The 23,654-nt window shown below is 39.4% G+C and overlaps 1 long non-coding RNA gene across 1 annotated transcript in view; it reads right to left on the reverse strand.

The window, feature by feature from the left end:
- LOC132017494 (uncharacterized) overlaps positions 1-8,879 on the reverse strand; it is a 10,596-nt gene extending 1,717 nt beyond the window's left edge. The window contains exons 1-3 of the long non-coding RNA XR_009404295.1: positions 8,745-8,879; positions 6,665-6,902; positions 5,876-5,992 (exon numbers count right to left, since the gene is read on the reverse strand). This is a non-coding gene — a long non-coding RNA (uncharacterized LOC132017494). The remainder of the gene's footprint in view (positions 1-5,875; positions 5,993-6,664; positions 6,903-8,744) is intronic.
- Positions 8,880-23,654: the final 14,775 nt, after the last annotated feature.

The raw sequence follows: 23,654 nt of genomic DNA on the forward strand, positions 1-23,654 counted from the left end.
ACACACACACACACACACACACACACACACACACACACACACACACACATGCCACACACACACACGCCACACAGTGATTTTTTTTCTCTTTTTTTAAGAAAAATGACTCTGGATGATAACTGATTTGGAGACGACTAGAGTAACAGAGCACACATTACGTGTCTACCATCTTCTATCTGTTGTTATTACATGGGATCTAGGGGGAAGATGAGGATTAGCTGTCTCTTTCCAATTTCTATTATGGACACCATCCTTGCTTTTCTCAACGTCACTGCAGTGGGCTACATTGTGTCTCCCAACAAGATAGGTCTAAGCCCTAGTCACCAGAACCTGTGATGAGACTTTACATGGAAAAAGGGCCTTTGCAGATGGAATTAAGTTAAGGATCTCAAGATGAGATTATCCTGGACGATCTAGATGGGTCCTAAATACAATGATAAGTGTCCTTATAAGAGACAGAAAATGGGAGCTCCTGGCTGGCTTCTTGGGGACCCTCAGGGTCATGAGTTCAAGGCCCACATTGGGGTGAGACCTACTTAAAATTAAAAAATTAAAATTAAATTTTAAATTTAAAATTTAAAAAATTTAAATTTAAAGATTAAAAATTTAAAAAGAGAGAAAAAGACAGAAGAGAAGAGGAGAAAATGGGGGCAGAGTTTGGAGTGAAACAAGCCAAGGAACAGCTGGAAACCACAGTGTCTGGGAAAGGAAGGGAGCGAATCTCTCTTTAAAGTCTCTAGAGAGTGCAGCCCTGCCAACACCTTGATTTGAGGCTTCTGGCCTCCAGGACTTGGAGAGAACACATTTCTGTTGTTCTGTGGTCTGTTTGTTAAGCAGATTCAGGGAACTAATGCAGATTCAGGGGAACTAATGCAGTCACCGTAGGTCTTTATCTGTTGTTTCTCCCTCAATCTCTATTCATTCGTTTGTTCAGAACACAAGCACAGGATGTGTCAGGCACTGAGGAAAGCACAAGGGACACAGAGCCGAAAAAATAACACATTTTGTTCGTTCTTGAGAGCTTTATAATCTGGTATTACTGATGTCATCATAATGTGTGGGCACGAGAAGAAAGAGGTCGCTGCTTCCTGGGATGGTGCCCATAGGGTTCAAGAGGAGGAGCACATGAAATTTGAGGTGTTTGCTGGGTAAGCAGGTTGGGAAGAATGGAGAGGAAAGAATTCTGAAAGAGAAAGGAGCATGACCAGAGGTATGGAGGCATGAAATCCTGTACCGTCTATGGGAATTGGTTGTTTTTAAGTAAAATTCCAAAGCAGGTGTGGTGAGAGAAAGGGTAGATAAGTGCCAGATTACAGAAAGCCACGACAGCCAGGCTGAAGAGTTTGGAATGCAGCGCAGGGCCAATAGGAAGCCACCAATGGTTTTAAACAGGGTGAGACTATCATCACTCCTGCATTTTATAAAGAACCTTCTGGTAGAAGTAGGAAGGTTGGCTTGGAGACTTGGCCAAGGCACGGGGATTTATTAGACAAGTACTGACATGGTCTAGGTGGCAGATGATAAGAGGCTGAACTAAGGCCCAAGAGTGAAGCTAAAGCATGGGGAGGGATAAAAAGAGAAATTTACGCAAGAGTCTGAACTAGAACAGAGTCTGAGAAAGGTAGGAAACAAACAAAGAAAATTCTATTTTTGTAACCAAGACTGATGAGAGGATCAGTCTTGGTTACAGAGGGGGAGAACCCACAGGGGGAGAAGCCAGAGACAGAAGCCACTGAGAGGCCAAGTAATGTGAAGCCTGAGAAGAGTCCACTGGATTTGTCAAAGGAGAGACCGCTGGTGACTATGTCAGAGCCATTTGGCGGTAGATGGTTATCAGCTGGCAGGGTCCATTGTTGGCAGGTCCAATAGCATCCGCAAAATGAGAGGGTTGGTCAGTAGGTTGCTAGTAGGGGTCCAAGTGTGTTTCCTGCACTTTCCTCAGCATCATCTGAGAATTTAGAAATGCAAATCCTCAGGACACCTGGGTGGCTCAGTGGGTTAAGCCTCTGCCTTTGGTATGATCTCAGAGTCTTGGGCTCAGGCCCTGCACTAGGCTCTCTGCTCAGTGGGGAGCCTACTTCCCCCTCTCTGCCCACCTACTTGTGATCTCTCTCTCTCTCTCTGTGTCAAATTAATAAATAAAATCTTCTAAAAAAATGCAACTCCTCAGGCCCCACTCTTATTGATCAGATACTCAGGTGTGGAGGCCAAAAACTCCACATTCTAACAAGCCCCCATCTATTTATTCTCATACTTGCTAAAGTAGCTTAAAGTTAGAGAACCACTTACTCACATCGGACAGGGCCTTACTACTGAGAATGTGATCCATGGACTGGCCACATCACTTCCATTTGGGAGCTTGTTACAAATGCAGAATTTTGAGCCCCACACCTGACTCCCTGAATCAGAATCTGCATTTGTAACAAGATTCTAGAGGTTCAGATGCACATGGAAGTTTGGGAAGCAGTACTAAAGGATTTTAATTTCAATTGCTTCCTTGACCCAAATCTCAGATGACATATTACATAAACCCAGTGAATCGCTAATTCAAAGAATGGGAGAGAATTCAATATAATGTGCCCAAATATCCTCCTTTCAAATGGAATAAGAAATAAGAGATAGACAATGGGCCATAGCTCACACGAGCCCGGAAATATTCTTGGAGTAATCAAAGTAATGTAGGTGTTTCTAGTTCTTTGGCATATAATTCCAGGTTATAGAATATATATTTTTTCTTCAAAAAGGTAAAAAACTTACTGAAGTTCATTTTACCATTCTAGGACACTAGAACTGTATTCAGTAAAACTTCCTATCATCCTTGTCAGAGACAGTATATATGGGAACAGGTAAAGCTTTATATGACTGACTAGGGAACTGCGTATGCCAAGAAACTAAGACCATTAAAATCTGTACAATTTACTATATATAAAATATAGCTCAATTTTTCAAAAAGGCCGAGAACTCTTCCATTTATTTTGTGTGAATACATTTAACCCAGAGGTATTCAAAGTATCCTCAGACCAACCGTCTCCCCATCCCCTCTGGGCTTGTTAGAATTTGCATTAGGTTCCTCTCTGACCTACTAGATCAGGATCTCTGCAGATAGGACTCGGCAAGTTGTTTTAACCAGTCCTCCGGTGGATTCGGATGCCCATTCCAATCCGAGAAGCACGGATCTGGCCTCAGAAAAACTTCGTAGAAAACCCTTCTGTCTGGAGCGTCTCCTGTTTGCCTCTTAAACTCTTGTCCGTGTAAGTGGTTTCATTGATCTTCATGTCCTTTCATGGCTCCCTCTTTCCTCCTTCCTCTTTTTTCTTCCTCTATCTACCTATGTCTTTCCGTTCTACTTTTTCACTTCCTATTTCTTTCCTAGCTCCCTGTAGCCTTGAGCTGCCCCCTTCTCGAAGATGTATACAAATCTAGCACTTCTGCTCAGAAAGTTTGCCAGCCTAAGCAAGTCTATCAGAGACCCATGCTCAGCATTATGGCAGAAACGAAACAGTCCATCAGCTGCTTCGTCCTTGGAACAAAGCAGCTTGCAGAAATGACAGTATAGAAGCAGCCATTGTACAGTTCTTTGGTATTAATGTGACTGTAATTAGCAAGAGCACTCATGATAGTCACGTGCTAATTGTCCACAAAATGTCTGATGGCACGGAAGAGTACAAGATTTTCAGACTACGGGGCAATTGACCTGAACAATGGGCCTTGTTTTAGGATTCAGGGCTCATGCCTTCACCACAAGAGGTGGCTAAGAATCACTGCAGGAACAACTAGTAATAATATGAATATTAATAAAAAGTCATTCTTTTGTTTAACTAAAGTAGTTTGTCTTTATTAAGTAGCCTGCTGTTAATAATCTAATTGTTCATAATGATTTGGTAGTAAATGTGGCCCAGGCCTTTTTCTATGAGTTTTACAATTAGTAATGTACTTAAGTCTTCCACAATCCTATGAGTTTGGTACAGTTAGCATCTCTATTTTACAGATAAAGAAAAGGAGGCATGGAGAGGTTGAATAACTCATCTAGGGTCCCCTTGCTGGGAAATACCGAAGATGGGATTTGCTTATACAGTCCTATAGATATATATATATACCCTTTGGGTCCCAGATCAGAACCACAGTGCTATACTGTTTCTCTGGCGAAAATGAGTTTAAACTACACAAGGCATATTTGAATTTCACACTCCTTCATATTTCACACTAAGAGGACAGATTTATTAAATATTGTCATTTCCTAACACTTTCAGTTGGAAAGAATTTGGTGTAGTGGGACAAACCCTAGACTGGAAGCCAGCAGTCCTCAATTTTGATCTTAGTGTTATAGGCAACTAGATTTATTTATACTTGTATTAACTATGATTAAATTTATTAATAAATTCTTATAAATTTGATTATATTTATATTTACTACCATTAAATCAATAACTAGGTTTATTTTTATTTATTCATATTTATGGTTCTCTCCAGATCCAATATTCTATGAATTCTAGGAATAAAACATAGTCCTGGGGAATAATTAAATTTAGGAATCTAATGGTACATAGAAGCATAATTAATCAATTTTCTAATTATTCCTTTAGCTATAATATAAACAAGTAAGATGGCATAATTCTCAATTCTTAAGGCAGAATGAAATGTTTGCTAGCACACATGAACAACACACATAGATATACATTAAAGCCTAAAGTACATTTGCTCAATATAGGGGCACCTGGGTGGCTCAGTGGGTTAAGCCTCTGCCTTCACCTAGGTTCATGATCTCGGGGTCCTAGGATGGAGCCCCACATGGGGGGCTCCCTACTGAGCTGGGAGCCTGCTTCTCCCCTCCCTCTGCCCCTCCCCTCTTCTCACATGCATGTGTGCTCTTTCTCAAATAAATACATTTTTTTAAAAAATTTGCTTAATATAATAAAGGCCAGAGGTGTTGAATTGTATTGGTTTCCTATTGTTGCTGCAACAAATAATCATGCAGTGGCTTGAGACAGAACTGATGTAATATCTCATAGCTCTGGAGGTTAGAAAACTGAACTGTGTTTCACACAGCTAAAACCAAAGTTTCAGTAGAGCTTCATATCTTCTGGAGGTCCTGGGGGAAAATCCACTTCCTTGACTTTTCCAGCTTATAGAGGCTACTCACGTTCCTTGGCTGATGGCTGCCTTCATTCATCTTCAAAGCCAGTGAGAGCAGGTTCCTTTCTTACATCACACCACTCTGACCTCTTCTGCTCCTCTCTTCCACATACAAGGACCTTTGTGATTCGATTGAGCCCAACAAGAAGATAAGCCTGGACAACCTCTCCAGCTAGAGATCTTTAACATCCTCCCAACTACAAAGTCCTTTTGTTACGTAAGATAACACATGAACAGGTTTTGGGAATTAGGACCTGGGCTTCTCAAGGGGAGTCACTTTGTGCCTACCTTGGGGGACATTTTGGGGTTCTCCAGGAAGGCTTCTGTTTCATATACTTAAAAACAAAACAGTGTTTGTAGTGAAGAGGAAAAATATTCAGTTCTGGAATATTATAATATTTATGAAGCTCACAATTAGAAAATGAATTGCAAATGTCTTACTGAATATTTTCTAGGGTTGATATTGCTTTGAATGTCAGATCCGGAAAAGACCATGGGGATGATCTAGTGAAGTCAACCCTCCTTATTTTATATTTTTATATATGCAGAGACTAAGGCTCAGAGGGGCCAATGACTTGTCAGTGAGTGACAGATGTGAGCCTGGAACCTCCTGGCTTGGTTCTCGGGTGCAGGCCTCTTCTGTCACATCTTAAGGCTGTCTCTCTTTTTTTTTTCACCCTACCAATAACTTCGTAGACTTCCATGTAAAATTCCTTAGCTTGATGCTTAAGGAAGAATCTTACCTAGTGTCTTTTCGCATGTCACACAACTCAGACACACTTTCACAGCTAATATTAACGACTGGAACAGGCCTCTGACTCTTCCTTCTTCTTTGGGGAAGTATGTAGAAGAGCACAGAACTGCAGAAAGAAAAAGAAGTCTTGGTCTTTTGATTGCCATGTGACGATAAAGAGTAGGAGGAAAACTATGCTGTGGTAAGGAAAGTAGCTAAACCACAGATGAGGGGCTCATGGAAAAAACATTTTATAAATACCCTTTCTTACCCCTAACATGTGTCACATGCAATGCCTTACCTACCCTGAGGAGATTTAATTCCATATGGGCTGTTTATGGAGCAAAGATTGTATTCAACAAAAAATATGTAAGAATAACAACAAACGTAGTTGACTCCTTGAAATATGCCACAGCTTTTCTTGGCCAAATCTTTGTTTTGAAAAGGAAAATCATAACTTCTGCATGGCATAGAGCAAAGAGAGGGCAGTGCCAGCCCTAAACAGTGGCAGCATGAGCAGCCTCGTGGACATTCCCACCCTTTTCTTAAAGAGTAGAAATTCTAGCTTTTCCCTGGAGAAGGGCAGCAAAACCCTTCTGAAATGCGGCTCCTAGAAACCCTACCCTTAGGAAACTACACTGATAGATTGAAGGTTAAAGAGTATAGGATGATTTGAATTGTGACAAGAAAACTTTGTTGAAATACAAAATCTGTCCCAATGTTTTTTTTTAATTTCACCTTAGCAAGCTAGTAATGAAAAAAGAAATTCTCTGAAATAAGTTTGTTGTGGAGCACCTACCAGATCAGACTTGAGAATCTCTGCAGAACTCCAGAGCTGTCTTAAGCTCTTTAATCTTCACCGCTCTGCCTTGAGACTTCTAGCAGCCCTGGCACCTTGGAATTCAGAGCTCAGTATCCTGAATTCAAGGAGTCTGCCAGGCTGTTCAGGTTCTCTCTCCACAGCAAACCAGCATCTAGGGGGCCCTCCGCATTTATTTTCCTTCTCTCCGGGGTCACAGTTCAGCACTGCCTGTTGTCTGAAGTCCAAAAATCATTGTTTTATATCTAAAATCTATACAAAATCACTTGAATTTCTAAGCTCCAGAAACAAAGTGTTAAAAATCTTGTTTTTTAAAAAGATATCATCATAATATGGATGAATCACACAAACATAATATTGAATAAAAGAAACACGACAGAGAATGCATATAGTAAAGATCCTATTCATATGAAGTTCTGAAACAGCAAAGCTAAACTACATTATTTAAGATGGAATATCTGGGTGTTAAAACCAAAAGGAAAGTAAATTTTCTAATTATTTAAAAAGTAGTGGTTACCTCTGGGGGCGGTTCTGGAGGTTGCAACTTGGAATATTTGCTATGGGGCTGGAAATACCTTATTGTCTGACCTGAGTGCTATTAACATGAGTGTTCACTGCAAAGTAATGTGTAGAACTGTACATACATGTGTCTTTTATATATATATCTATGTTAGACAACATATATTTCTCTGTGTTAGACAACATATATATGTTAGACTACATGATTAAGATAGTAAAGAATATATTATTGGTAATAATAACAAAAACATATGTTATCTATATGTAATCTATCAAATAAATTATAATACCCCATGGATAAAATTATATAAGACATTTAAGAAAATCCTTAAAAAATATTCAGAGATATACCAAATACATCAATAAGAAAATTTAATATTATAGAAATGAAAATTCTTACTCAATTAGCTTATAGATGCAAAATAAGCCCAAATAAGGATTTTTGTGGAATTGACAAATTTTTTCTAAATTCACATGGAACTGTAAATGGCCAAAAATTGTCAAGATACTCCTGAAAGACGTAAAGTGTTGGAAGTCTTAGAATTATAGTAATTAGGGTGGTCTGGTCCTAACACAAGAACAGACAGATAGACCAATAGAACAAAACATAGAGTCTAGAAACAAACCCATCAATATATGGAAATATAATCTGGGACAGAGCTTCAATAGTAGCTCAAAGAAGAAAAGAGGGGCTCTTCATAAGTAATGTAGTGACAACTGGATTATATGTAGAATAAAATAGAATTATATTTGTACTTCAAACTAGTCTCAAAAATCAGTAGCAAGTTGAATAAATACTTAAATTCTAAACATTTTTAAAATGTTAAAAGATAAAACCATAAAGCTTTCAGGAGACAATACGTGAAGACATCTTATTACTTTGAGTTAGGGAAGACATAAAAATGTGCAAACCATAAAGAAGAGGACTAATATAGCTATGTTCTAGAAATACTACCTATCAAAAAGTACATAGAAAGGATACAAATATGTTAATAGAACAGAACGGCACACAAGACACACACATAAAATAACCTGATTTATGACAAAGTTGTCACTGCAATTCAGTGGAAAATGTTTTCAACAATTGTGCTGGGTCATTTGGGTATCAATACAGAAAAAAAAAAAAATAGGAAACCTGATTTCCTCACACTATCGTGCCAAAAAAATTCCAAAATAAAAATTCCAAAATGTGTTATAGACCAAAACATGAAAGCTGAAACAGTCAAACTTCTAGATGAGAACATATGATCTTGGCGTAGGCCAAGATTTCCTAAACATGAATCTTTAATGTAATGTTAAACATTATTATAAAAAAATTATAAATTGACATCATTAAAATCAAGAATATCTGTTTATCAAAAGACACTATGAGGAGAACTAAAAGGCAAGTCATAAACTGAAAAGACAGTTGCATTCTTCCTGAAATATATTTTCTCACCATAAGTTTAACTGAGAAAATATATATTTACAAAATATAATTGACAAAGGATTAGCATCTAAATGTTTGAAAATTTTCTGTATATTTTAAGAGTATGAGTACCTGGGTGTCTCAGTTGGTTAAGCATCCGACTCTTGATTTTGGCTCAGGTCATGATCTCAGGGTTGTGGGATCAAGCCCTGTGTCAGCTCCATTCTGAGCACGGACCCTGCTTAAGATTCTTTCTCTCCCTCTGCCCTTCCCCTGGCTCAAGCACAGGCATGCACTTGCTCTCTCTCTCTCTCTCTCTTTCTCGGGGGGTGGAGGAGGAGAATATAAACAACCCAACAGAAAAATTTGTATAATTGAAAAAATATTAAAGATGTTCAAATATGTTCAATCTTGTCAGTTATCATGGAAATGAAAATTAAATCCACAAGATACCATTTCCAAACACCAGAGAAGCAAAATTTTTAAGTTCATTGTCATCAGGGGGTGGGGGAGCTCAGCAAAATAGGGCAAAGGGAGTGAAACAGATACATGCTTCCAGTTATGGAATGAGTAAGTCACAGGGAATAATAGGCACAGCATGAGGAAGACAGTCAACGATATTGTAATAGTGATGTAACAGGACAGATGGTAACTATACTTGCGGTGAACAGAGCAGAAGGTATAAACTTGTCAAATCATTAAGTTGCACACCTGAAACCAATGTTAACTTTGTGTGTCAACTATAAAAAAAAATTAAAAGTTCATGGATATCAAATGTTGGTAAAAACTGTGGGACAATCAGAACTTAAATTCTGTTGGAGGCACTTATGATTCCCATTTATATCAAGTTGAAAAAACAGACAAAACTAAACTGTATATTGATTAGGATAATGTTTTATATGTAAGTCAGATAGAGTGCACAGACATATTTGTTATTTTTCATAAATGTTTGCATTGAACTTCTATATAATATTTATACTAAGAAAAATGATATTTGTTTAGATTCAGAGCAGACTAAGTGATCTCTTAAATATCTTTGGGGGGGGTGGCATGGGTGGCTCAGTTGGTTGAGCAACTGCCTTCAGCTCAAGTCATGATATCTTTTTTTTTTTAAGATTTTACTTTTTTTAAGTGATCTCTACACCCAACATGGGCTCAAACCCACAGCCTTGAGATCAAGAGTCATGTGTTCTGTTGACTGAGTCAGCCAGGCACCCCTTAAATATCTTTCAATCTAATAAATCAAAGGATTTTGATGTTATCATTAAAAGTCTTTCTACCTAGCTTTAATATTCTAGTTATCTGTGCATTCATAAATTGGAAGCCTGAGAAGTATTATATAGAACCTGGACTAACAGGGACCCTTTTTCTTTTGTAATACAGTACCTGCAAAAAACTCATTTTGCACCCTTGCTTTTTTTCAAAGTATGTGAACAAAATGTTCAAGGTCATTGAAACAATTTGCTTTATAAGTTCTATCAAACAGGGGCCAGAGGGCGGGGAGAAAGAAAAAGAGAGTCAGATAAGGTTTGATTTCCAAGGATCTTCTGATATATGAAAAGTCTGTTGGAAATTAGTATCTTTACGAAGTAAATCCGTTAGTAATCATTCCATTCTATTGGTGTTACATAAGGCTAAAAGAGATTTAAAGGCAGGGAGAAATGAAACTAACAACTGAAGCCGCAACATGCTTTCAGAGTGTCGTTCTCTTTACACATTACACATTTAGAAGACAAATTGCAGGCATATTAAAATTTAGTGTCACCAAAATGTACTTTTCTACTAGTAGCTGTAGAGACATTACAAAAAACGCCTTTCATAGAACCTTTGGAAGACTGAAATACTTCTGACCCGGGCATGATATTAACCATTAGACTAAGAAAATAGGCCACAGTTATTCAAAACTATTTTGAGGACATTTTGGTATAGAGATTGCAATTTTCTTTTGGTTAAAGCTGTGGGTTAGTGTAGGGACCTTTTAGAAATTGTCCATTTCTGCAGGGTTAATTATCTTTGTCATTTCATTGAATATTATTGTTTATCCTTAGCATCATTAAGTTACCCCAATCACTCTTTATTAGACACATCGATTTTATTACCTTTACTCTTCATTCTATCCCCTTACCCTCCAAACACAAAGCTCAGCTAAACCTGTAAATTGGACGTGTATGTGAATTTCACTTATACCTTGAAATTCATCCCTTATGCCTTGAGCTCTTGTTAAACATTTATGTTGTTATTTATTATGTTGTTATTTATGTTGTTTCAACAAATCAAGAGGAACAAAAATCTTGCTGTTTTAAAACAAAACACAAAAAGGTCCCTTATGTATAACTCCTTAACTATCATACCTCACAAACCTGGAAGGGGATTCATGTTGCTTTTTTGTTTTTCCCCTTGTGTTTTCATTTCGATGACAATGAGAAGAGGGTGGTGGTTCAAAAATATGTGTGAAAGCAAAGATGGCTTATAGACAACCTAAGGTTTCCTGGTGCAAGGCACAGCCACGAGGCTCTGCCGGGGGACACACAAGGCTGGGTGAAGGTGTGGGCCCCCTGCAGGACTTACCACCTGAGGATCTCCTCAATGGGGCCCAAACTGTTCTTTGATTCAACGCAGTCTCTATCTCTTCTATCCCATTTACAACTTACAATTACAACTTAGATGGCTTCTCGGTTAAATCACTGTCATTTTTCTGTCAATTGCTATGCCCTTTTGTTCACCCATTTTGACATTATACTGACCTTTAAAATTGAAAGTCCTTTGTAAACAAAAATGGAATTTGGAAGAAGCAGCTGTCCTCATTTCTCTTACACCTCTGAGAGGGAGAAAGAGCTGGTTGCGAGCCGCTCCCCACCCCCATACAGTTGAATGGTACAGTTGCTAAATAGAAAACAACATGCTTTGATCTCCTTGAAAACATCTACAAAACTGTGTGCCACCTGTATGCTCTGTTCCTCAATCCTTAATTTCAGTGTTTGTTCTAAAGTCAATGGGGAATTTCAGCTATAAATCCATGTAAAATAAAATGGTCTAAAATCGAGCTAAAGGAAAATCAAAGTAGTGCAGTGAGGGGAAGCTATTAAGCATATTTTCTGTAATGCTAAAATGTTCTGAAAGAAGTTAGGCCTCCCACCTTAGAAATGGTATTTTAAATTATAACATTTCCAAGTAGACACGGGAGGGGTAAGAAAATTGGACTGAAAGAGTAAATGTGTAGAAAGGAAGAAAAAAACAAAAAATTTGATGGCCTTTGTAACCCACTTTCGGTGTTTTGTATAAAGGAGACACCTAGTTTACTCCACTGTGGAAAATAAACAAAATATTAGGTACAATATGATCCAATTTCATTATTTCATTATTTTTTAATGTGTACATTTTTAAAAAATCAATACACACATGTGAGGAAAATACCCCCCAAAATATGAACATATACCAAATAGATATTTTCAGTTATGGGATTGTGTATGTTTTATCTTTTTTTAATTAAAAAAAAAACATATATATGTAAGATGTATATAGGTCTATAATATATACTTAACAAATATACTATATATTGTATGTATGTCTATTTCATATATGGATATATATTATATACTTTATATATCATTTTTATAATTCCTAAATTAAACTTGGAAGAGTTTGAAAATTAATTTCATCCATTCATTTATTCAAACATTTATAGCTAATTTTCAGCATTTACTGTATGTCAGGCCCTCTTATAGGGCCCAAGCACACAATATAAGACATTTGTTGGACCCTGTTCTATTCTCAGACAACTAAGAGACAAGTTCCAAATCCACACTGTCTCCCCAAATGTATAGACTATTTCCACAAATATCCGTTGAGCAACTTTTATCTGCAGAATCTTGTGTTCAATCCTCATGAAAAGAAGTGAAAAGAAAAAATGATGAAAAGGAAAGAGCCTGGGGAGAGACATAGACTCAGACCGTGAAGACCAGTGAAACATGGAATGTGTGGGAATAAGTAGTACTTACCCTATTCGGACCCATTCTAAGCATTTTCTGTGTGTTGACTCATTGAGTCCTCACAACCGTCTTAAGGTCTACTGTTATCATCTGAAGATGAAGCTATTGGGGCTCCGAGATTTTAAGTTTCCTGCACCACAGGAATCAGCTAGTAAATGATGGAGCTTGAATTTAAACCCAGGCTATATGGCCCCTAGCACCCAAGCTCTAAACCTCCACTCCACACAGAAGCGGATTTGGCAAAGAAAAGGAAGGCGTGCAGTCCAGAACAGAGGAGAAGACCTCAATCACAGTTGGCCTGTGGAAGGGATGTGACTGACAATGGGCAAGGCTTCACAGAACAAGTACATGTAGCACACAATGAAGAAACTGAAGTAATGGGAGTCTGGGAGCTTTGTCCCCCAAATTAGGTATAGATAATTTAAAGGTAAAGCTCAACACGAGAAAAATCTGATGAAAGAATTTGAAGCAAAGTGGGTTGCAAATGCACCAGAAGGTAAGAAAATTTTTGTTCTGAAATGTTTTGTAGTGATCAAACTTGAGAAACTTCACATGGAGAAAGCAAGTGAAATTATTCGTGTGGGATAACTCAGAATGGTAGGGTCCTTCAGGGGCACAGGAATGCCAGGTTCTGGGACTGCCCAGGTGAGAACCTAGGGCAGTGTTATGAGTAGGGAGCCGAGAGGAGGAACTGAGGAAAGAGCTTTCTGCAGAAAATGACTTGGGTTTGTACACCAACCCATCAGGCAGCAGTTGTGCCTCAGAGACACCCAAGTCTGATGGAGGAGGAACCAGAGCAATGGGCAGATACTTGGCTGGTACTGTGGTCATCAGACCAGGATGAAGACATTGCATGATGGAGAACAAAGAAAAAGAGGATTCACAGCAGACAAGACTGGGGCAGGGAGAGTGTCTCCAAAAGAGGAAACAGAAGTCAAGACAGGGAAACTAAATGGACACAGGAGGGAAAAAAAATCAACACAAGATAGCGCATGTCAAAAGGAAGATTTTAAAGAGTTTTAAGGAAAAAATCAATATTTAATATTTTTCACTCATCTTCCATAATATCGAAAACCTGTCCTTTCAGAAGTTTATTGTGATCTTAAACTACATAAATTGCCTATGTCGCAATGAAAAAAATTGAATTCTTAACATTGACTTCTTTTTTTTTTTTTTTTTTTTAGAAAACAACCACAATGGCAGTTATATTAATCACAAAACAAAAGCATGACAGTAACTTAACTTTTCATAAAGATTTCTGCAGTCAGAGCATGCACATCACATATTAATATTACTGCTTTTAAGAATCCCATGCTGATATTTATGTAGCTGAGCCCCGCAGTTCCAAGGTATTTAACTTTAAGATCCGAGCTCATTTCTGATCCGTGGAAATACAGCGCTGTAGAACCATTCCAGGGCTTAGCGGGCTCCGGCATTCACTTGCTGGGCAGATCATGCTTGCGATACAAATGGCTTCTGCAGAACTGAATGTGACTGGGGAGGAAACAACCATTGAAAAGCATCCCCTGTACTGCTTGGGGACACAAAGAGCCATCACATTCAGATAAAATAAAAGAGAATCCTTTTGCAACGCGATCTCAGATTCGAGCATCAGAAAATCAGTTACTTCTTATGAATCACTTTTATTTTGCTAAAGTCTTACCCAATAGGAAAAGGCAGCAGGGAAGAAATTCTTTCACACACACAAACTTCTGTTACATCTCATTAGGCAAAGAGCCTGCCGTCTTTTCTCGATTTTTAGGGTTATCACAAACACACAGAAAAGGTATCAAATGTTTAGTTCCAAAGAGTAATCTTTTCCCCCAGCTGTCTGCTCACTGATCATCCATGAACCAGTTAGTTCGCGTTTATAGAAGGAGAGTAACATGTGGTGACCCACCCTGGCAGGGAAATTCATTTCCTGAGATGCCCGTGACCGAGCAGACGTGAACTCCCACATTAACACCCCCCCAAACAAACGCCATGACCCATTCACTCCTGACAGACCATGTTCTTTATAGCCTCCATTCTGTGGCACATTGGATGTCTGTTAAATTGTTATTTGTTACAAAGCATGATTTTGCTGTGACAGATGCCCCCAACTCCTTCTCCCCGCTGAGCTCACAGAATCACAGCTGTGTTGTACCACAAGTACAGTGTTGTCAAATCTTTGCTTTGTTTAATTATTCAAGTTGGTTCTACCACAGAATTAAACTGCCTGGCGATATTATGGGATTTCAGCACGAGCAACGCACATGACCGTACAGATGCCAGCCCTTGCCAAGTGTCTACATGGACTCCATTTCTCACTCACGGTGGTAACTGAAAGCTCAGCCCCTAATAACCAGATGCAGAGCTGGAGGGAAGAGGGTCATCAAAAGCCGGTCTGCCTCCAGGCTAAAGGTAGCCTTTCAGGCTGGTAGCCTTCGCACATTCAAGGCCAGAGTCAATCACAAGTGCAGCCTGGAAGTGGTTACCCCCTCAAAATTCTGGGTCTGGACCGTTATGAACCCTAGTTCGAGGTCATAGTTTCCTGAATATAACAGATGAGTTTAAGGTCAGTTTTTACCCTCTGAACTTTACTTTTTCTTTATTCTTCCCAAAGTATTTTTAAAAGCATAGAGAAGTCTTTCTCTGTGACCTAGACATTGCCCAGTACTCCAGTGGTATTAAGACCAATTTAAAGTGTTGATTTTCTTTCATCCCATAAAACTTTTTAGAAAGATTTTATTTACTTATTTCACAGAAAGAGAGAGAGATAGAGAGCGCACAAGCACAGGGGGAGCGGCTGGCACAGGGAGATGGAGACCAGGCTCCCCGCTGGGCAAAGAGCCGGACACAGGACTCGATCCCAGGACCCTGGGATCATAACCTGAGCTGAAGGTAGACACCCACGCAGGCGCCCTTCATCCCATAATTTAAAATAATAATAATATGGGGCGCCTGGGTGGCTCAGTGGGTTAAGCCGCTGCCTTCGGCTCAGGTCATGATCTCGGGGTCCTGGAATCGAGTCCCGCATCGGGCTCTCTGCTCGGCAGGGAGCCTGCTTCCCTCTCTCTCTGCCTGCTCCTCCATCTACTTGTGATTTCTCTCTGTCAAATAAATAAATAAAATCTTTTAAAAAAATAAAATAAAATAATAATAATAATAATAATAATAATAATAATATCAGGAGAGCAGAGAGGCTTCCCGGATCATCTGGTTGGAGCCCCTCATTTTGCAAAAAGGAAATGGGGACGCAGAGTGAGAGAAAAGCTTGAAAAGCGTCAAACAGCCAGGAAGCAGCAGACTTCTTGCTGTGTCCTCATTCAGGGCTCTGCTGCTGGGCCACACGTCTGTCCTCCAGCCACTGCAGCCCAACTGAAAAAGGCCCTTTCCTCAGCATCCCACCGTCTTTTCTTGCCGGGCAGCTTGGCGGGCCGTGCGAGTCTCTCTCTGTGCAGCGTGACACTGTAGACCGTAGGTTAGGCTACAGCAAGGAGGAGCGGAGCAACTCGGGGAGGTCATATTTATAGGGTAGAGAGCCTCTCCAATCCCTACAACATCCTGGTGCCTCCCTGTCTACCGGCTAAGAAATCAGGGCACAGAAAGGGACTTGGTCAGCATGTAACCAGGAGTGCAGCTGCACTGGCCGCTGCACGGTTCTCCAGGAGCAACCAGGCATCGGTCCAGCACCTCTGAGAACTGACTTCTTCCCTCCTGGGGGGCAGCAGGGAGTGGGGCGATGCATGGCTCCCGAGCTCCCAGGCTGGGAGAGGAGAAGCTCACCACGGAGCTACACCAGCTGAACCAAAATGTCCCCTTCCACAAGGTTCCACCATCATTCTCAGTACTGTATTACTTTATAGAGAAACGTGGGGCAAAAGAGAGAGGGGTGTGGTGTAACAAACACTCAATATTTCAACAATTCGTAGTTTTAGTTAAGTTCTGTTTTTTTTTTTTTTATCTGACTTAGAGAAACATAAATTTCTTAGAATTTTAAGGGACTTGAGAACTCAGCAAGGGCAAAATACCAATTAACTGAGGCATCCTGCCCCGTAAGGGGCTTAAAGCCTTTCAACTGATTTTATGTTTAAAATAAGTTATAAAACTTAACTTGAGAACTTGTACTAATAAAGCATTTCCCAGGAGCAGGAGAAGACTGAGACTGTTACCTAAATTATTTTATGGGTCTGTGAACTCCACATTTAAGTGCTTTCTTTGTACCTCGGACACAAACCCAGGTAGCAGAGAGCTGCTTACGATTCTAGGTAGCTTTCCAGAGACACGATTCACAAAATGCCTGCTATGCACTTTACAGGCAGAGGTAGACAGCAAAAACGAGCAGGATTTGGTCCTGCCATCAAAGAGCTCATAACAAAAGCAAGTGGCTGGAAGACATTATCTGCATTTACTTCTTTACCTCTGACCCCGCTCCTAAGCTCTAGTCCTGAACTTGGAACACCTGCCCTCTCTGCACGCATACATTCCAGTGCCTTTCTCAAGCTAAACAGTCTAAAGCCCAAAGCATCCGTTTCCCTCCAAAATGGCTTTGCGGATTATTATAAATGATCTCACTGCTTTCCAAATCATCCAAACACAAAACTTTGGAACCCGTTTTCATTCCACCGTTTTCCTTCTCCTCACTCAACTCAGTCACACCCTCCTACTGACTTTTGCTCTTTGGAATCTTGCGTGTCCCCCCCACACTTCTGCTCTAGTTCCACTGCCTCATGCCTTCCTCCCTGAGCCAAGCAGCTCACACACTCTTGCCCTAGCAACTACTTCTCATTCTCTCTGCTGCCACGTTCGCACGCTACCTTGCATACCATTACGGGAGAAATCTTCCTAAAATATCTCTTTGGTCTTGTCACTCACTTGGGCATTTTTTAGTAGCTAGCCTCAGAAGAATCTAATTGCCTTAGCTTGACACTGGCAATGTCCCATCCCCTGGTGGTTACTCACTGTCTCTCATGGTCCCCGGGCTCCCCAAAGATGGATTATTTTCCACTTGTGCCATATGCTAATGTTTTCTCTCTACCCGAAGTGCTTTCACTCTGCCCCCACCCATTACCAGCCTGCCTACTTCCAAGTGGCTGTCCCTCCTCACCAGTTCACCTTCTCCTAAGTCCCTGAACATTTATTATCTGAGCCACTCATCTGCTCATACAACAGCATATATTGTCTTATGCCACTGTTATTTTTCTACGTCTTCTATGACATATTTGCTGAGTTATCTGTAAAGTTCAAGGGCATGTACAGATTAGGTACTTGATAAATGGGAATCATAGTATAGGAAGTAAACATGTGCACCAATAACATTAATATTTTTCATCACACAGTAAGTACAATAAGAAATTTAGAAAGTAGGAAACCAGCACAGAGAAAAATCACCTGCAACTGAGGGTATCAAAAAACAAAACAAAACAAAAAAATGACGCAGAAGGCAGCATTCGACTAGAATGCCTAATTTTGGATAGCATTCTATGATATCTTAGACATACTAGATTCTCCAAGAATATGTGTTGACTGAATAAATAATAGTGAATTAGTAACCCATGAAAACTGATACAAAGCACAAGGGAATTCTTCAAAAATCACCCGCTCACTTAAGGAAAAGACTAGAAAAGCGTATGTAAATGACTCATGAGCAGTTCTCAATCCAAGTAGACATTCAAGCATTTTTTTATCCTTTGATCTTCAAGTCTGCCCAGATCTTGTCTCATGATCTACTAGAGATCTGAAGTATTGTTGTGTTGTTCCAGCAATGGGCAGTCTCTGAGAGCCAACAAGGGAAGGGCACAGACTTGCCTGTCCAGTGTCTCTAACCACAAGATCGTCCTAGAAGTCTCTTCTTCCAGGGAGAGGAAAATACTCTCATATTAATCTTCCTGAAACAGAAGACTGTCTTAAAGGCTGCTCCACAGGCATGCCACCTGTCCTGTTTCTAACAGTTTCCACAGAGAGAGTCCTTCATTACAGTTGGGGAAATAGAGGTATCACACGTCAGGGATCTCCTCAAAGTCACAGAGCGAACCAGCGGCAAGTAGATATTACATCAAGATACTGCCCCAGGTCCAGTGGGTCAGGCCACCTGCAATTAACTGCTCGGAGTAGGCAGAATTAGTCCCAGGACTTCCTCCGACAGTGGAACCTTTCAATGACCCTGGTTTCTTCATGGGTTAACAGACTGTATCCAACTCTCCTGCCTGCTATGGACTGAGCTTCCTACCCCCACAGGCACTGACATTACGGGTACCTAAAGAGCAGGCTATAAATATTAATCAAGAGAGTGAAGTTCATGCCTGAGAATGTTATGACAGTCGAAGTAACACATGAGACAGAAATTGCTTCCCCTGAACACGGAGACATCTTTTCTCTGCGGGAAGCCTCTGCCTGCCATGTAATTTCCTATAGAGGTGGCGGTGTGAAGGAAAGAGTAGAAAAGCAAACCAATGTGGTTCTTTATAATGAATACACTGATGAGGTCTTATGAAAGTAAATAAAGTCCCTGTAAAACACTAGGAGATTTCTTGGAAAATAGCCCATAAATTGGTCATAAAGGTTACCCCTCGGCCTGAAAGCCAAGGCCATGAATATAATTAGGGCTCACCAACAGAATCCAGGCCAAGGGTGAGGTGGGGCCCAAATACTCAGCAGTGTGAAGGGAGCACCCAGAGAAAGCTTGGGTAGGAATGTTAACTGCCTCTTGAATAGAGACCTAAGGAGATTCTGCAGGCCCTCTTCATCCTTTTTTGGGGTAAGGCCCAGGGATGGGGAAATTAATGATAAAAAGTTCACTGCTAGCCTATGTTCCTGGCTTCATGCAATCAAGAGCAGTTGTGATTATTCCCAAACTTGGAATAGTTCTCAAGTCCTATTAATCTTAAAGACATAAGAAAGGTACAGAGTGTGGTTCAAAAATGCTTGAATTTTTATAAACTTAATAATTAAGAATTTAAAATAATTATACTGGCCCCTCTTATTGGTACTTGGTTGAGGAGGTGTGTTTATATTAATAGTTCATGTTTTTGTATCTTATAGAGATTTACAAATGATTTTTACCTGCATGATTTCATTTGAAGTCCCACCAAGCGTGTAAAGTAAATTAAGAGGCTGAGAAAATTAACACGTCTAGCTCAAGGTCAACTAGTGTCCCTGAAGGCTCAGGGGGATTCCCCCGTTAGAACTTCTTTGGGTCATTCCATCAAGGTGACCTACTGTGCTGAGGAAGGTGTTGGATGCTGGCTGGACATTACACCACGGTCAGAATCACTAGTCCATGCAGGAGATAATCTCAGTGAAAAGCGCATGAGAAACGATAAATATTCTTTCATTACTGTGTGTCCATGCAGGCTTAAGGAAGGCTGATCTGTAACGGAAGAAGCCTTGGGGACCTACTTCTCTCTGATGCTATGTATCAGAAGCATGAAAAGTCTACAAGTTCTGTAGCAAACCCATGACTGTATAAACTAAAAGATAAGAAGCTATATATATATGTACATATGTTCACACACATACACATACATAAATGTAATTTTAGTATATATGTGTGCCTGTATATGTGTATATATGTGTATAGATATAAATATATATATATATATTTCTTACTGTAAAATGGATCCAGGCATTACTAATATTTAGGATCCAGAAAAATGTGTGAAATTCAGCAATTCTTGTAAAATGTGCTAACATATAAGTGTAACGTGGAAATAACTGAATACAGGTATTAACAACTTCAGAAATGAATGATAGAACACCAAGTTCTTTTTTTTTTCTTTTTTTTTTTTTTAAAGAGAGAGATCACAAGTAGGCAGAGAGACAGGCAGAGAGAGAGGGGGAAGCAGGCTCCCTGCTGAGCAGAGAGCCCAATGCAGGGCTCGATCCCAGGACCCTGAGATTATGACCTGAGCCGAAGGTAGAGGCTTAACCCACTGAACCACCCAGGTGTTCCGAACACCAAGTTCTTAATGAGTGTATTATTTATATAGAACTTATCCCTAAAAAAAAGAATTACAGACCTTCAGACTTTTCATTGAGTGACATCATGATGTATAAGCAGCATGGATTAAAAACTGTAGAGATCTTTAATAATTACCTTTAATTGTCCCTCGTTGCATTACCTGACCAATGGGGCACCCTGGACTCCTGGGTACAATGTGGAAACATGGATACCAGCTTTAACACCCAAAAAGCTAAGTTCAAAACCCACTTCTCTGACTAGGTAGGTGATTGTGGGTGAGTTTCCTAACATGTATATGTGCATGAGTTTACACATCTATTAAATGAGGTTAATGACCTAATACCTATCTCTAAAAAAGCTTGAAAGATCTTTTAAAAAGCAATATATGTGAACATGCTTTGTAAACTGTGAAATAACATAGAAATGTTAGTGGATTTTCTCATTTTCCTTCTTAAATTCAGCCTTCTAAGTAGGTAGCTTTTTTTCCCTAAGTTTTATAGACTTAGCTTGTAACAAACATTGCACACAAGTACGATAATTTTTGAAGTCATACACATTGTGTTCACTGCTATAATCTCTTATTGAACATCTAGACTAATTTCTACAGTGACCGGTTGGGAGCAATTTCAAAATGACTACAATTTCTCTAAGCACTGCATGTGAGCCCTTTTGTTTTTCCCACCAAGAGGTGGAGTCTACGTTTTCAACCTTTGAATCTGGGCTTTGCTGTATGATCTGCTTTGACCAAAAAAATATTAGAAGATGTGACTCAAGCAGATAGGAAAAAGGCACATGGGGACTTGCCCTCTTTTGCTGCTGGGACCTTAACGAACAAGTCCACACCAGCCTCCTGCGTGATGCCACATGGAGAAAGGCCCCAGCCACTTCAATCATCCAACCCACCCAGATGGCACCCCAGCCATGGGAGTGTGCAAGACCATCCTCGATCATCCCACCTCAAACATGAAAAATAATCAATGTTATTTTCTTAAGCCACTAAATTTTGGAATTTTTTTTAATGCCGTTAAAGCTAATGGATACTTTGCCCTAAAGTGGTTACCATAGCTACAGAAATTTCTAGAAACATCTCTTCAGTGACTTGTTTAAGAAATAACTACTCCTATTTTCAAAAGACCTCTAAGACTTTAAAATGTTATATTTGTATGCAGTTATCATTTTATCTGAAAAAGTTACTTGACTAATAAGTTAAGGGACCAAGCAAATCCTATAAGACGTAGAGTTATTAAAGATGACCGGAGGTGGCACCTGGGTGGCTCAGTGGGTTAAAGCCTCTGCCTTCAGCTCAGGTCATGATCCCAGGGTCCTGAGATCGAGCCCCACATCGGGCTCTCTGCTCAGCAGGGAGTCTGCTTCCCTTCCTCTCTCTCTGCCTGCCTCTCTGCCTACTTGTGATCTCTGTCTGTCAAATAAATAAATAAAATCTTTAAAAAAAAAAAAAAAAAAGATGACCCAAGAAGTAAACAGTAGTTTGGTTAAATTTCTAAAAAAACAAACAAACAAACAAACAAAAAATTGCAGAAATTTAGCAGAGGCCCCCTTAGCTACCATTTCTCTTCAACTAAACCCTCAAATTCACTTTTCACTGCACCCTCCTCACTCACTCCTCACCTACCTCTGCCCCTTACTTAGCCAAATTCTGAACAGCTCCCTATCAAGCCTACCAAGATTTTGTTGTTTCTGAATTGTGGATGATCCTGACTGTTACACTCTAGAGAATGTAAATAAGAAATCTTTCCAACAAAACAAAGCCTGAAGTTTCTATAATCAGATCATATTCAGAATTATATCAACAGAGTTATAAGATTTGTTGAGTAAATTCAGTACTATAAATATGCCACAGTGATAACTCCATGAGAAACTGAGAAGAAAAGTAACAAATCACTGAATCAACAAAATATGAAGAAATGTGGAAAAATGTGGGAATATCCATATGTGGGAATAACATACTGGAAACAGCATTCTTCCAAAGATGATCTAATTTAAATTGCATTGAAAAGAGACACATGGTAGAATTTTTTAATCACACACATACAAAAGAAATCTGTAAATCATCTCAACAAAATAAAAAACAGGGACTATTTATTCACATAAGGTATGCATAAATGTAGTAAAATGCTGAGCACAAGAGACACATAACTTCAACTAAACATGGAAATACGATGTAATTAAATAAGAACACATAGTTATGACCCTTGCGCAATTAGTAACCATCAAAAGCAAACATATCTGGATTAAGTCCCACCAAAAAAAGAGCCAAACTACATTATTCAAACTGTAATGATCAATTAATAACCATAATACAATACATACAATAAATAATGATACTAACTATCATACAAGCCAATGAAGTTTTATTGTACTTTACAGAATTGGGTAATTATTATATTGTCCTGAAGTTTCATATCAAAAGTAACTCTAGAGTAACTGGACCACTATATAAAAATATTTAACCAGAATTTACTCAATGCCTACTATCTATAAGTCAACCATTACACAGAATTTCTTTGTTCAGTTTGGGTTCCAAATGTTTATTTTAGTCTTGTTAATTTGAAGTTGGACCGTGTTTTATCCCAAACATCCCAATGGGATTTATCACAAAAATTCATTTATCCCCTTACGTACATTTGACTTTTATTAGTACTCCAGCTACCACAAAATGCACGGCTGCATTTCAGTAAAAAAAGAGGTGCGACAGTACAGGAACTTTCCTGTGGCATCCTCTGGTCTCACTTCTTCAGGCTACCTCAACCACATTAAACTATCCAAGCTGCCACACTCCTTTAACACCATGGTAACTTCTGCATTGGCTGTTTTTTCCACCACCTCCAACTATCATCACCCTCCCGAACACATTCTCTCTCTCACACATACACACACACACACACACACACACACACATTGAACTGCTTTTCAAATCTTCAGTACATGCTTCCAGGCTAGATTCAAATATCACACCACCTTTATGAAGCCTACATGTTTCCCCAAAGCTAAATCAGACCACTATTTCATCCATTTTTAATAAATACATATAAAATAATTCCATTACAGCATCTAACAAACTGGACAATAATTTATCTGTTTATGCATTTG

Source organism: Mustela nigripes, chromosome 5 (assembly GCF_022355385.1).
Source record: "Mustela nigripes isolate SB6536 chromosome 5, MUSNIG.SB6536, whole genome shotgun sequence".
NCBI classification, from domain to species: domain Eukaryota; kingdom Metazoa; phylum Chordata; class Mammalia; order Carnivora; family Mustelidae; genus Mustela; species Mustela nigripes.